The 14,453-nt window shown below is 40.7% G+C and overlaps 1 protein-coding gene and 1 long non-coding RNA gene across 2 annotated transcripts in view; both read right to left on the bottom strand.

Annotated features, from left to right (window-relative positions):
- MFSD14A (major facilitator superfamily domain containing 14A) overlaps nt 1–14,453 on the bottom strand; it is a 187,379-nt gene that overhangs the window by 33,289 nt on the left and 139,637 nt on the right. The window lies entirely within an intron of this gene.
- On the bottom strand, nt 5,869–8,164 carry LOC116839217 (uncharacterized). Its single transcript, XR_004377076.2, has 3 exons — nt 7,846–8,164; nt 7,063–7,203; nt 5,869–6,965 (listed from the first exon to the last, which is right to left on the bottom strand). It is a non-coding gene; the product is annotated as an uncharacterized LOC116839217 (long non-coding RNA).

Here is a 14,453-nt window from a genome sequence, read left to right as displayed (position 1 = left end):
AAAAAAAACAGAGTGACCTTGGCACAAATCACTTTTCCCAAGTTTTCTGTTTGAATTAAAAAATAAGAGCCCAAAGAACGTGACGGAAGAACTGCCTGCCCATACTGTGCATACTACAGCAGCAGAGACAATGCACAAGATACTTGATTCATGTTATGTGAAATTTTATTTACATGTAGAAGTGATTTAGATACATAATATTCATACAACATGTAGTTATAACACATGCTGTAGACTCACCTTCTGTTAGATCTGAAAACTAATTTAGAGGACTTCTCCATGGCCTTTCCCCTTGTATCACAAGGGGATGAGCATGGGTGGGTTATAGGAATAGGCAGCAGCTATATGCACTGAAAAAAGAATACACATGGTGACTAATCCATGTATGAGGGGAGGAATGAGCAGGCTTCCTCCCTCTTCCTCACCACCCCATACTCGCTATTAGCTGAACGCAACCAGAGTGCATTGGGCCTTGCCTCTGGGTTGAAGGTGAGAATTCACTTCCCAGAAAACTCTGTCATAGTTTCTGTGAGCAAAACTCTCTTGCAAGGGTTATGAAACCCTGATAGACAGACTTGGGCTACACTTGATTCTTTAACAGTTGTTACTTAGCCTGATTAATAGTTAGTCTGATTCTTTAACCATTGTTAATTTTATTCATTGCCAGTTCATACTAACTTAATGGGCTGGGAGCAATAGGGTTCTAGTCCCAGAATCAGACACAATAGAATTAAAACTAACAAGTTCAATATCTTTGGAATGGTGGGGTATATGCCAAAGACACTCACAGTGAGGGCAAAGCAAAGCCTCAGCCACTTTTACGCACAACCAGTAAAGACAAGAAAACTCAAGACCAGATAAACAAATAAAAGTAATATAGTATTGGGACTGTCTTTGGTATCATTCTTTGCATGAGCTCATATACTTATATACTCACACCCTTCCTGGGAGATCTGGTGATGAGAGACAAAGGACCAGCCCTGTCTTGGCATACCAGATATGCTAACCTGCTTAAGTCAATGAAGGTTCTGTGAATTGCTGCTAAGCAAGATAAAAGGCTATGCTAGCCTCAATCTTATGGAAGTCTTCATGTGAACTTGGCACAGCTAGTGATCTAGTGGTGGGGGCATGACTGAGTGGACAGGAAACAAGGTTGAGGGAAGGCCACTGTATGGATCTGGCAACACCGCAGGGATGTACTGGCAAAAATTAATGTGGACCCTATATCCATTTATCTCCATGGGTTCCTGCTCCATGATGGCAAACCTCCATGAGTGTGTGGGTGGGGAGGTGCATGGGGGTTGCACAAATACCATAGTGATGAAGCATTGGCTCCAGAATTTTTAGTGCCAAGAGGAATAAAGAGTCAAGGGAATTTATATAGAGATGCTAGTCCTATGAACTAACATTCTGGATTTCCTCATGGATTTGAGGACATCTGCAGGGCTGGAATGCCACACTCCATGCTTTCTGCAGAGAGGCAGCACTTAGTCCAGTAGGGTAGCACTCCAGGCTTTCTGAGGTTCTCTTGCTCTCCTGCAGGTTTTTCTATCAGATGGTGATCTGTCCCAAGGGACTGCAAGTACCTATCCACCAAGGTGTGGGGGATGGTTTTTTGTTTTGTTTTGTTTTTTCATTTTTGTATTCTGCCTATTAGTAAATAGAATGGTTGGTCCCAAAATGAAGGAAACCTGAAGGCGGAAGCTTGAGTAACCTTTCATTGCTGAGCTGTCTCTCTGGATTTCTAGATAGTATATAAGACTGAGAGAATATGGTGCAAGGAAGTCTGAGCAACATTGCTGTGACCTGTCAGCAGTAGGAGGGAACCAATGATCACATACAATTAAGATATTGGACTGCAAGTGCTAAATATAGTAAAGACAATGATTCAGAGTACAGTAATGCAGATTGGCAATGACAGTACTTTATGCTAGAGAGTTAAGCAAAACCTCACTTTCAAATCTGAAGAACTTTCTTAGGTATTTTTCATTCTTATGCATTTTTAAAACTATAAACATCAGCAGAACACCTCATTGTCCAGTAAAAGTAAAGGGGAAGTATTTTGTGTAATACTAGGCGTAGAGGAAAGAAAACTTGAATTTTTATTTTAAAGGAAGATATTCAGACTCCTAGGAGAGCACTATTTCTGTTTACTCTTGAAATATAACTGAATATTTTTAAAAGAAAAAAGAATACTGGCATTGGTGGATGGCTAAAAATGTGGCCATTTTAAAGGAAGGAATTGAGATTATTCATTAAATCTCAAGAGATCACTATTGGAATAATAAAAAAAATCCAGACTTTGACCAAAATTTAATAAAACAATAGGCTCCTCAATGAGAACTGGCCTAGATTTTTAAAGGTGCTGTGCACCTTCATATCCTGTTAACATCAGTGAGAAATCAGGGTGCTCCTTGTTATGTTTGTACCGCACCTCGTAAAATGGGACCCTGATTCCTAGGTGCTACCCTAGTACAAATAAATAAGAATTTTATTAACATCCCTTTTCAATAATATGGTTTATAAATGGGTTCATGCAAAGTTGCAAAAATGTTTGTTTGCAATTCCATCTCCAGTGATTTTGTGCCTGCTACATTTCTCTTTTTATTTTAATGCTACAAAGTGAGGTTTTCACATTGAAAGAAATGTGAAAGTCCAGATTTTCATATTTGCATGACAATAATGATTTTCACCTGAATGGAAAACTGAATTTCAAAATTTAGAATTCAGCATCTTGAGTGTTTATACAATGATTGAAATGATTGCAGTTGTCAACCTACATAATTTCATTTCCTTGCTTTTCATAAAAATCATTTTTTGTGAAATTGCAATACATGTGGACCTCATATTCCATTGCCAGCATTTTATACAGCCCCATTCAGAAATGTAGTGGCAATCATAATAAATCTCGATAATGGAACTGTTGAGTACTTTTCAATAATATGGTTTATAAATGGCTTATAAATGGGTTCATGCAAACTTTTCAATAATATGATTTACATGAAAACCCATAACTGTGAAAGAACTTGGATATTAAACATCTAATCAATGCTTTTGCAATGTAATTAGTTAAACTTGTTTTCTTAGTGCAGACTCAATACTTTGAGCTTCGATTTTTCAAAAGCAGGAAGCAGGCTTAAGCATGTGCTCAAAAATATTTGTTTTTTCTGACTCGGGGCCTTAAAGCCTTGCTTTTTCAACTTTGGCTTTAGTAACAGATTATAAGGCCAAGCAACAAGTTGAAAATAAACTAAATTGAGAAGCGATCTAAGGTTTAAAAAAAAACAACATAAATACGGGTGTCTCTTGCCTTTGTGGCATAATAATGGCAGCTTTCATGGACTTTATTTGGATGAATGTACTTAAAATACATTGAATAGTCTTCCTCTTCTGTTAACATATTTCTGTTTCCAGGAAGGATGAAATTCTCTCTTAGAAGGCATAGTAGGCAGTTTTTCATGCAGCACTGTTGCTTTATAATATTAGGAACACAGGAACTGCCATACTGGATCAGATCCAAAGTCCTTCTAGACTAGACAAATATCCTGTCTCTGACAGTGGCCAGTGCCAGATGCTTCAGGGGCTAGTGTAAGAAACCTGCAGCAGACAGATGAGGGATAATCTGCCCACCTATATAGGTCTCATCCTGGTCTCTAATAGTTAGATATTGGCTCTGACCCTGAAGCCCAAGGTTTAATATCTCCTCCAAAATGTTTGTTGTCATTAATTATAAGTCTGGATAGTCTTGATATCCATATAAATATCCAGTCCCTTCATGTCTCTTATTAAGTTATTGGCTTTAGTGTCTTCCACATTTTATTGTGTGACAGAGTATTTTATTTCATTTTTTTTTATTATTATTATTATTATTATTATTATTATTAATTTCCCACCTTTTAATTTCATTCAATGTCCCCTTGGTCTTGTTATGAGACAGGGAGGACAGATGCTTCTAGGCTATAATAATGAATGGTTGAGAGCTGATGAATACTTTTAGCATGGCTCCTCTTATTCATCTCCTTTCTAAAGTAAACAATCTCAATCTTTTCAATTTCTCTACATCTGAGAGTTTTTCAAGACCCTCAATCATTCTCATTGCTCTTCTCTGAACCTTTTCTAGTTCTGCAATACTCTTTTTGGGATGGGGTGACCAGAACTGTACTCAATGTTCCAGCTGTGGCAGTGCCACTGATTTATATAAAGGACATTATAATACTCCTTGTATTATTCACCATCCATTCCTTTTGCAATGTAACATATTGTTAGCATTTCTAGCCACAGCCGTACATTGAGCAGAGGTCTTTATGGAGATGTTTTACTTATCAGGCAGTTAGTACCATTGCAAAACACGTACTTGACTTAATAAAACATATTTCAGTAATTATTATACAGTATGTCTGTGATGTTGGCGGGCCAGCTGCCAGCTCTTGCAAAGGTTGCAGGCATTAGCTAAGAACTGGCAAACTCATAGCTGGCGACGGGTCCAGTTCATTTATGTGTTAGTGTTGCTCCAAATGGATGGTTTAGTGTTTTGACTCTATAGAATGTTTGTAAGTTGCTTCATGCATTAATCTTGCTTGTAATGTCTTGCTATAAGGAAATATGTAAGTTTTGCTTTCTACTTTGAAAATGTTTGCTGTAAACTTGTAAATTCAGATGGGAAGTGTGTTTCCCTCTGCCTCCCAGAAGAACTATTAAAATCAGATGGACCATTAAGGAACATTGTGATACAAAGAATCAGTTAGTGGTCCTATCACACCTTGGATACTACATAAAAGGAAGCTTGTCCTGTGGACTTGGAAGATGAATGATGGAAAGAAAGATGGGAAAATTTTCCATCTCTTTGCTGTTTGAACTCTCACCAGGCCAGAGACACCAAATTGAAGCCAGAGATCCCCAGGCTACCTCCTGGGTCTGCCCTGAAGGACACTTTGAATTGACATATCGCTACAACTCTGTCACTCTTAGAATTTAGACTGCAACTCATTTGTGTGAGTGTGTGTGTGTGTGTGTGTTTGCAAATAACTCATTTCTTTTTCTTAATTAATAAACCTTTAGATAATGTATTACAAGATTAGTTACAGGCATTGTCTTTGGTATAAGGCATTGTCTGGGGTAAGTGACAGATCTTTTGAGACTGGAAGCAACCTGAATGTGATGCAATTTTTGGTGTCTGATGACCATTTATCACTAAATCCCGTTTGCCTGGGCAGCAAGGTAGACTGGAGAGTCTAAGGGAACTGTCTGTGATGTTGTGGTGAGACTGTTATAATGATGAAGGAATTCACTTTTGTCACTGGCCTGGAGAAATCTAATTATAGAACTTACCTCCAGGTTGCGGTGTCTGCCCTGTTTTTGACAGTCTGCCCTGAGGTAGGCACTTACTGATGTGAGCTGCTCTAGACAGCATGACAACATCATACAGTGAGCATTTCCTATAGGAAACTGGAGACAATTAACTTCTTTCAACAGATCCGTTTTTAATTTAAAAATTTAACTTGACCTCGACATTCCAAATTGCTGAGAGAATATTTTTCATTTCCCTTGAGTGTTTTTTTTAATTTTATTGCCTTATTTATAACTTTCTGAGACTTAATGCTGTTTAGTGCACTATTCCAGCATGGGTATTAAGGACAATTAGTAATCCCAGAGAAAGCTTCAGAATTATGGGAGTTGCCAGTGTTTAGCACATCTGATAATTTAAAGCCTAGATGTCTCAAGCTAGATATCCAAAATCAGCAAACACTTGAAAAGTGTGGTCAACTGTTCACAAATGGTATACTTGTTTGCTATGCTTCTTATGTATATGGTCCCACCCTGCCCCAAGCAAGAAAGCACTTAAGCACACATGTAGACTCATTGAAATCAATAGGACTATGCAAATACTTAAATGATTTGCTGCCTCAGAGCCATGGTGCCTTTCATCTGAGGTTCTCAAAGCACTTTACAAACATTAAACTCACAACACCCCAGTGAGGTAGGGAAATATTAAGGGTGGTTGAAATTGATTCCTATGACCTGTATATTGTCAGTATACAGAATAACATTAAAGAAGTGAAAATTCCAGCCTGACCCAGCCAAACAATATGTGAAAACATGCTGTAAACTAGTCATGGAGTAGGCACACTATATGAAACATCCAGTTATAAATTAGCAAACCCCATATAAATCTAGCTGTGGAGGAAGCCTCCAGAGTTCAGAGGTTTAGCTGAAGTACCCAAACATACAGAAGACTGCAGCAGACAACAGAGCACTCAGTCCCCACACAGTTCTCCTTCATCTCTATCTCATGTTGGACGCTGGAGGCCTGATTCTGCACTAATGAAGTCAATGGGTGCAGGTTTGAGCCATTGCTGAGGAAGGTCTCTGACCTGCTAATGCCCTTCAGCAACTTTGATGGATGTACTGCCCTTCTGTCTGGGGTAGTTTCAAAAACCGTTTAGTAAGTTATCCATAATTAACTAACACAGTTTGAAGCCAATTTCAAAATAAGCTGTCTTCCTGGGCAAAATTATAAGGGCTACTGTTTTCCTCAATATTTTTTGTTTGGTATAATAATATTGAAAAAGAGGAAAATGTTTTCCATCAGTGATGCTCATGGGAATGATCAGTGCCATCATTGGTACCTATGGGAAATGAAAACTTCTCTTGCATCTCACTATAAATGGAGATTTCATTTCTCCAGTGTAATCAGTATTCCTTAAACTCTTCATTTTACAATCACTTTTCAGGACCTGTGCAAGCGATGAAGTCCATTATATGAGATATCATCTGTTGTTCCTTTATCATTATAGCTGTGCAAGTCTCTCACTTTAAAAACTAAATTAGGTGGGAACAATACACAAAAATTCAAGCATGTCTTGTAGGCACTGGCCTGCACTGGGGTGGTTCAGAGCCGCATCACTCCTCAGGGGACGCCCAGGAGAAAAGCTGCACCATGGAACTAGAACTCCTCCTAGAGCAACCTGTCAAATAAGGAGAGGAGCTTTCTAAAATTGTTGTTGGCTCATTATTCACATCCTGTAATAAACCTCTAAAAAATGAATCTACATGGTGCATTACCTCTAGCAGATGTTCCATAGAAACAAGACATGCTTCATATTCATATGTCAGCAGCTTTCCAGCATTGTTTTGACAAAGAGAGCTGGCTAAGAACAGCTGCTGTTCCTGGCATTCTGTGTCCTCTATCCCCTACTTGTTCAGCTATAAATAATCAAAAAATGATCTTAGTGTCAATATCTATGACTCAGGAATTTAAACCCAACAAATTGCTAAGGTTGTTACTTTTCCTATCATTTTTTCTCTTCATAGGACAGAACATCCATGGCTTAGGAGGAGCTCAGTATTCAGGGTCTCTAAGGTAAATTTGACTAGACAGATGCCTGTGTATTATCACATTTATAATGACTACTAGCTGATGGGCTTCTGCACAGAAGCACAACATATAAGTGGAGAGTACAGCCACTCCTGCTCCCAACAATTAATCCTCTGACCTAAATTTGGAAATTGACATCACGGCTGACATTATTTGCATTTGCTGTCAAAATAAATGGGGGAAATAATTTCTCTATTTGCATTCAGTTGTAATATCACCCCAAAGGAGCTATTTAATGTATTAATCACTAGTATCTATAACCTATTTAAGCAAAGGCTTGAACTATTTAAAACTTTATCGCTAGTGAATGGAGTCTATTCAGTGAATTCATTATGACTTTGGTTTTTAAACAAGACATTATCTTAATATAAACAATACTTATAAGGCCTGGGCTACACTAGCTGGGGGGTTCGAACTAAGATACGCAACTTCAGCTATGCTATTTACGTAAGTATCTTAGTTCGACTTACCTGGCCGTCCTCACGCTGGCGAGTTAACTCCGCTTACTTCTCCTGCCGAGGTGTAGTACGGGCGTTGATTAGCAGATTGATTTATCGTGTCCAGACGAGATGTGATAAATCGATCCCCGATACATCAAACACTACCCACCAATCCGGGTAAGTTTATTTTGAATGTTCAGTCTTTAATCTAGCTTTGTTGCCAATTTTTTCTCATAGGTGATGGCTGGATTGAACTGGTGTTGATAATACAAGTGACCTAATTGAAACTCAGCCCAAATTTTTAATGGGACACAAACCTAGATCTTTTAAAAGATTTAAATCTGTTTGAATCAGTCTGAATGCACCCTCTGTAGACAGTGGAACTGGTTGGGAATTTTCCAGTGAAACTTTCCACCAGCTGCCTTTCCCAGAAAGGCTGACTCATCAAAATGGAAGCTTTTTGTGGAAACATTGCAGTTGTGAAAAAATGTTTAGCCAGAAAGATTTCTGTGGTTCAGGATGGAATTTCTAGTCAACATAAGAGAGACTCCCACCCCAGACCAGTCTAACAGGGCACTCATCTGGGAAGTGGGAGAGCCTGGTTCAAGTCCTTGCTCTGCCTTTCTCCCACATCCAAGATGAGTGGCATAACCGTAGGGATGTAATCAGTCTCTCACTCCCATTCAAAATTTGGAGCTGTTCCACTGTCTCCTACCCATCTCTAGTAGTCAGAGATATTTACAGAAACCACTGCAATGTGAATGGGGAGGGAAGGTTGTTTATCCATTCCCATCAGAAAGTACATGCCTCTGTTTTACAGGAAACCTGAACTTTATGCAGTCACTTGATCTCATTGCAAAGAAGACTAGTTTTAATTGTTTTATCTTAATAAATAGCAATGAAACAGAAAGTAACCAGCTAACCGGTGGCTGCTGATATAAGGCTCGGTCCCTAACTTCCATGTGGGAAACAAGGAAAACTGCCTGGGGACATGGTTTCAAAACTATTTGTGCTGACTGACCAAACCATGTTTAAAGCAAGTTAGTCTGAAATCATTTTAACCTGCTCTTAGCAGAACATTGTTTAACACTGGCTCAGGTATCCTAACTCCTGTTGCAGAGCAGATGGAACCACATATGTTTCTCATGTATGTGGTTTTTGTAGAGTGAAGAGTATTAGCTTATTCTAAACCTTTCCATTTCATTATCCCTAACCAACAGGCACTCGGCCATTTCTGGATAGCAAAACTTTTTACAGCAGACAGAGACAAAGGAAAGCAAACTAAGCAAGTGTATTGAAACAGTAAGACAAGCACACTAGTACAACAGAGGTAAAGCAATAAGGCCCACATTTTCACACACATTTTCACACTTGGCTGCCTACAGCTGGGCACTTTAGGCCTAATTTTCAGAGGTATGGAGTACCTGCACAGTCCATAGACTTCAATGGGAGCCGCAAATGCTCAACACCTTGAAAAGCAGACCCATTCAGATAGACACGTAGATATGGATTTGAGGGGGGGTGGAATGTTCAAAAACACTTAAGTGACTTGGGAGCATGTGTTCCAATGGAAGTCAATAGGGCTTGTACTCCGAAATCACTTCAGTGCTTTGAAAAGATGTCCAACTTAAGCATCCAAGTTTGAACATTTTGGCCCAGAATCCAGATGCTTTTCAGACTGAACGGAATCATTGCTTTGGATGACTTTTTCAGATGGTAAGAGACGTCTTTCCTTAACCTTCCAACACACACAATATCACAAGTTGATCTTTATCTTTCAAATTGTTCCTTGTCCAGCACTAGGTATTGTTTTCAAATGCCCTTGTAATTTTGGAATGGGCATAAAGAAGCTTAATTATTTTTAGGACGGTTTATCAATTAAGCAATGGTAAAAATGGTAAAATTAAAATGAATTGTGAATAGCATATGAGCTGATAAAGCTCAAAGTTGATGCCTAGTTAGGGTTGCTAACTTTCTAATCGCACAAAACCAAACACTCTAGCCCTGCCCCTTCCCCAAGGCCCTGCCCCTGCTCACTACATTCTCCCTCCCTTGGTGGCTCGCTGTCCCCTACCATCAGGGTGCAGGCTCTGGGATTAAATAGCTCTGGGCCAGAAATTAAGGGTTCAGGGTGCAGGAGGGGGATCTGGGCTACGAGAGGGAGTTGGGGTGCAGGAGGGGGTGAGGGCTCTGGGCTAGAGTTGGGCTTTGGGGTGGATTTGGGGATGAGAGTTTTGGGATGTAGGAGGGGGCTCCGGACTGGGGCATGGAGCAGAGGGATTCGGAGTGTGGGTGGGGGCTGCAGGTTGAGGCAAGGGGTTGGGTTGCAGGAGGTGGTACGGGCTCTGGGCTGCAGGTGTGGACTCTTGGGTGGGCCTGGGGAAGAGGGGTTTGGGGCATAAAAGGGGGCTCTGGATTTGGGGGGGCTCAGGGCAGGGGAAGGGTATTGATGCTGGAGTTGGGGCACAGGCTTACATCGGGCGGCTCCCGGCCAGCGGCACAGCAGGGCTAAGGCAGGATCCCTGCCTGTCCAGGCATCATGCTGTGCCCCAGAAGCAGCCAGCATGTCTGGCTCTTAGGCAGGTGGGCCAGGAGGCTCCGGGCGGCTCTCACCTGCAGGCACTGCCCCCCAGCTCCCATTGACCCAGGTTTCTGGCCAATGGGAGTGTGGAGCTGGTGCTCAGGGCTGGGGCAGCGCGCAGAGCCCTGTGACCCCCACCACCACCTGGGAGCCGGACCTGCTGGCCGCTTCTGGGACACAGAGCGGTGCCAGCACAGGTAGGGACTAGTCTGCCTCAACCCTGCAGCACTGCCGTCTGGACTTTTAACGGCCTGGTCAGCAGTGCTGACCAGAGCCGCCAGGGTCCCTTTTCAACCAGACACCTGGCAACGCTAAGCCCAGTGTTGCACTCCCTATTTGGGCAAAAACTTGTGTTGAAGTCAATGGTAGTTTTGTCTCTATAAAGATGACAAGGTCAGGCCTAATATTTGTTAATGAATATGCTTGGCTTTGTGAAACATAATTATATAACTCATATTCTGAGCTCTGACCATATATCCTCCTGTTATTAGTCTGTTTATTCTAGAACATTTGCTATTCAGCAAATCTGTGAAATTGATCACAAAAACAAACCCACCAACATAGAGGAGAATGCTAATAATCTTGCTTCAGATAAGAGAGCTTTATACAGCATCACCAGATCACTTGAACACATAGAGGCCATGTGGTTATCCTCAGTACTCCATAATGACTACCCCAACTTCTTTATCTAAGGTCTGTCAACACATGTTGATATTTCTTAATCACGAAGGGGCCAGAATCTTTCATTTATTTCCAGTGTAATTTCAGTGGAGTCACTCTGGATGTAAAGAGGGAATGTACAAAGTGAGTGACATAACCAGGTTACAGTCTGGACTATAAGTATCTGTGTCCTCCCTGCCCTCTAACCTGGATGCTGCTTTGCTGTTTTTGCCTCTTCTCCTGGACTGCTCACAAGCAGCCTCTAGTATATAAGTCACACCTAGCTATGTCTGTCTGTACTTGAAAACTACCAGTCAGATTTAGGGTTTCATGAGCCTGAATTATACTTCAGGGTGACTCCAGCACACTTAGACCCAGACTTTCCCCCCAGAAATGTATGTCTTGTATTGCCCAACCTCTCCTGGACAATGCAAGCTCATATAAAATCTGTAATTTTATTAAAAGAAAATATTCACAAATCCTGTTATCCCAACTGGAGTTAGTTTCCCAAACACTTCAGACACACTGGTTTAGATAAAACAATAAAACAGGTTTATTAACTACAAGGAGGGAGATTTAAGTGAATATAAGTAATGGAACATAAAAATCAGAAATGGTTACAAGAGCAATAAAGATGAAATGCAACTAATGCCTAACTTAAAAAACTATATTAAAGTCAAACCAAAGTTTTTCCTACCACATGCTCTTAGTTCCTTTTGGTATAGTCAATCGATGGACAGAGTGAGAGCAGAAGAGGAGGGGTCCGTGGCAGTGTTTGTCCCTCATTTTTGTAGTATCAGTCCCTCTCTTAGAAAACTTTTCCAGCCGAGTTTCAGGAGACAGAAAATCTATTGGAGAGGATATATCCTGCCGGTTTTCCCACCTGTTGGATCTCCCTTTGTGCTTCATGACTGTTTACTGCTTAAATGCAAATTAAGCACAGCATGCCTTCTTTTGGTTGTGACAGACTTGTTTGCCAACTTCTGTTTGGGCCACGCTGTGGTTTGGAACAGGCGGAATCTTATAACTTTATATACAATGTTCCACACACATTTTATCAGGACAATATTGACCAACAAATTATGAGTTTTAAAATGATACCTCACAAAGCATACTTTATACAGAGATTATTATAGTAGTGTGTAAGGACTGAATACAGGGGTATAGATTGTTACAGAGGGACATCAATCTTAAAATGGCTACGAACTCAGTCCTAGTTTATTTCTTCCTATTATAAAAGGGAGAAAAGCTAAACATTTAATCTAATGCATTGTTGAGTGTTTTAGGGAATGCGGGGGAGGAGAATTGACATACATTAAAGTTTCTAAAGAAAAGCTTTTCCTTGTGTATTATTCTGAAGTAAACTTTTTGCTAAAGATGAGCAAAACTCTAACCAGGAGTGGTTTGGATCTGAGTTCATCCTATCTGAGTTGAACAAGCAAATTTCAGGGTATGCTGGGATGAGTTTCAGACACATGGCTCTCTTTTGGGTCCCTCTACATTTACTCCAGGTTGTTTCATTGTCCCAACAGCAATAATATCCGCCTTATCTCCATTCAAGACAGTATGTGAAGTCTCGCTCTACTATCAGCCTCACGGAATGACTTTTATGATTATTCTTGGCCAGTAGTTTCATTATCTCGCTACGCTAGGCAGACCAGTGACTCAATAATGTTTGAACTGTGTTAGCAACACAGTGATCTGGGGCTATGATCAGCATTTTGCACTTGCCCTGGTTGATCTTGTGCAGAACCTTGTGGAGAGCAGAAATTGGAAGGAATGCAGACAGAAGCAGCTTGGCATTGTGGCAAACAGGGCCACATGAAGAGTTCCCTACCTCAGGAACAATGTTGGCTGATGACTTTTTGAGAAACCATCACACTGGGTGCTGTGCTTCCTGCTAAACCTGTTACTAGGCTATTCTTTTGCCATGTAAGTGTTGTGTGCTGGACACATCGGCTCCAAAATTTCACAGCCTCATCGCACAGAAGCCTGGAGTGTAATTTTGCTAGTTAATATCTGGCATTGGCAGTTAAAATCTGAAGAGGTGTGCTTTGTAGGCCAGTAGGAATGACTTGTAGGCAGCTGAACTGCTCTCACTGCTGGGTTATTTATGTATAGATGAGTCTATTCACACATGCAGAGGTCTTGGATTGTGAGCTGACCTTTGGGAACTAACTTTTCTAGTCCTGAAACCTCTGTCCCTGCTGCTCAGACTGTAAACAGGGCTATAAAGTCAAGGAACTAGCCTGGTTTAAGAGAATTTCCCAGGTGAGACAGAACTGCTGCAACGGTTCTACAGTGCTCCACTTTGCAGCTCCTGGAAAAGATGGTATATTGAGGGAAGGAGGAGGTGTAGCTGGAACAATCTGTGCTCTGTTCTTGGCTGTGAAATGTCCCTTAACAAGCCATACCAGCCAGGCCCTAAGGTTATTCTAATTTACACCAGCTGAAAGCTGGAGTAGCTCCATTGAAGTCAATGCAATTACTCTGGCTATACCATGGTATAAACAAGAATAGAATCTGGTCCTATGAATTTAAATTACTGTGTACTGGGGTCTATCCTTCCATGTTGTGCAGCCTTCATATACAAAATCCTATGTTGAAATAGATGCTGTAAAAAGGAAATATGCTTCATTCTCCACATTTTCTTCATAAACTATAAAGACAACGTAAGAAAGAACACAACAATCAGAATAAGCCTCAAAGTTATGATAAACACTAAGGACTAGGAAGGCATAACATACTCAGCTTGCTCACTTCCAGATTACTGGAACTCACCTGAAGTTGTATAAACAATACAATGCAGAATGTGTGTTAATCTTCCATCCGTAAAGAGTCTTTCACCCAGAAGAAACATGAAGTGCTTTACTGATTGTTTGTATAGGGATCATTCATAAGAACATAAGAACATAAGAACAGCCGTACAGGGTCAGACCAAAGGTCCATCTAGCCCAGTATCTGTCTACCAACAGTGACCAATACCAGGTGCCCCAGAGACAGTGAACCTAACAGGCAATAATCAAGTGATCTCTCTCCTGCCATCCATCTCCATCCTCTGACAAACAGACGCTAGGGACACCATTCCTTACCCATCCTGACTAATAGCCATTTATGGACTTCACCACCATGAATTTATTCAGTTCTCTTTTAAACACTGTTATACTCCTAGCCTTCACAACCTTCTCAGGTAAGGAGTTCCACAAGTTGACTGTGTGCTGCATGAAGAAGATCTTCCTCTTATTTGTTTTAAACTTGCTGCCTATTAATTTCATTTGGTGACCCCTAGTTCTTGTATTATGGGAGTAAGTAAATAACTTTTCTCCACATCACTCATGATTTTATATACCTCTATCATATCCCCGCTTAGTCTCCTCTTTTCCAAGCTGAAGAGACC

Source organism: Chelonoidis abingdonii, chromosome 7, assembly GCF_003597395.2.
Source record: "Chelonoidis abingdonii isolate Lonesome George chromosome 7, CheloAbing_2.0, whole genome shotgun sequence".
Classification (NCBI taxonomy): domain Eukaryota; kingdom Metazoa; phylum Chordata; order Testudines; family Testudinidae; genus Chelonoidis; species Chelonoidis abingdonii.
Note: the sequence above shows the minus strand (reverse complement) of the source record. Positions and strands in the feature narration are given on the sequence as shown.